The sequence below is a fragment of the Camelina sativa genome, chromosome 9 (genome assembly GCF_000633955.1).
Source record: "Camelina sativa cultivar DH55 chromosome 9, Cs, whole genome shotgun sequence".
Taxonomy (NCBI): Eukaryota; Viridiplantae; Streptophyta; class Magnoliopsida; order Brassicales; family Brassicaceae; genus Camelina; species Camelina sativa.
In genome coordinates, this window is record NC_025693.1 from 18167786 (window position 1) to 18168895 (window position 1110).

Consider the following 1110-nt stretch of genomic DNA (forward strand, 5'->3'; position numbering starts at 1 on the left):
TTCTGCCGATCCTGAGCCTCCTTCATGTTCAGCCTCAAAACCCGAATCTTCTCCGAGGTCTCCTGAACAAAATCTGCACCAAATATGCTCCTCTCCCCCACCTGAGTCCAACATAATGGTGTACGACACGGCCTCCCATACAAGGCCTCATAAGGAGCCATCCCAATACTAGCCTGGTAGCTGTTGTTATAAGCAAACTCCACCAAGCTCAAGTGATCTGCCCAATGACCACCCCAATCCAGCACACACATCCTCAATAAATCCTCCAAAATCTGGATCGTCCTCTCTGACTGACCGTCAGTCTGAGGATGATAGGCTGTACTCATATGCACCTTCGTGCCCATCTCCGCCTGAAATGCCTTCCAGAACACCGAGGTGAACTTGGAATCTCTATCAGACACAATACTAGCAGGCACACCGTGCAATCTGACTATCTCCCTCACGTACTTCTTGGCCAAAACCGCTGCTCCATCAGTTTTCTTGATGGCCAGAAAATGCGCAGACTTAGTCAAACGGTCCACAATGACCCAAATAGCATCAAACGTCCTCGACACAGGTAAACCTACCACGAAGTCCATCGTGATCAAATCCCACTTCCACTCTGGAATGGGTAAACTCTGTAATAAACCACCAGGAACCTGATGCTCCGCCTTCACCAGCTGGCAAGTATCACACTTCGCCACCCAGTCAGCTACGTCCTTCTTCATCCCGACCCAGTGATAATACCGCTTGAGGTCACGGTACATCTTGGTCGCTCCTGGATGAATAGAGAACTTGCTCGAATGAGCCTCTCTCAGTATCTCCTGCCTCAAATCCTCACCCTTGGGCACACAGATCCGACCATGCACAAGGATAGTACCATTAGCAGAAACCTGATACTCTGCACCCGCAGCCTTAGAGGCATTCACCAGCCTCTCATCGCTCTCCTGAGCTAACCTCACTCTGCTCAACAAATCCGCTCTATCAGCTGCCTCCAAACCCAAAGGTTCCTGTGAGATAGCACACAAACTCAATGCACTAATCTCAACTACCAACGCCTCCATATCCTGCTCCTGAGCCGAACCCACCCGCTTCCGACTCAAGGCATCTGCAACCAGGTTAGCTTTACCA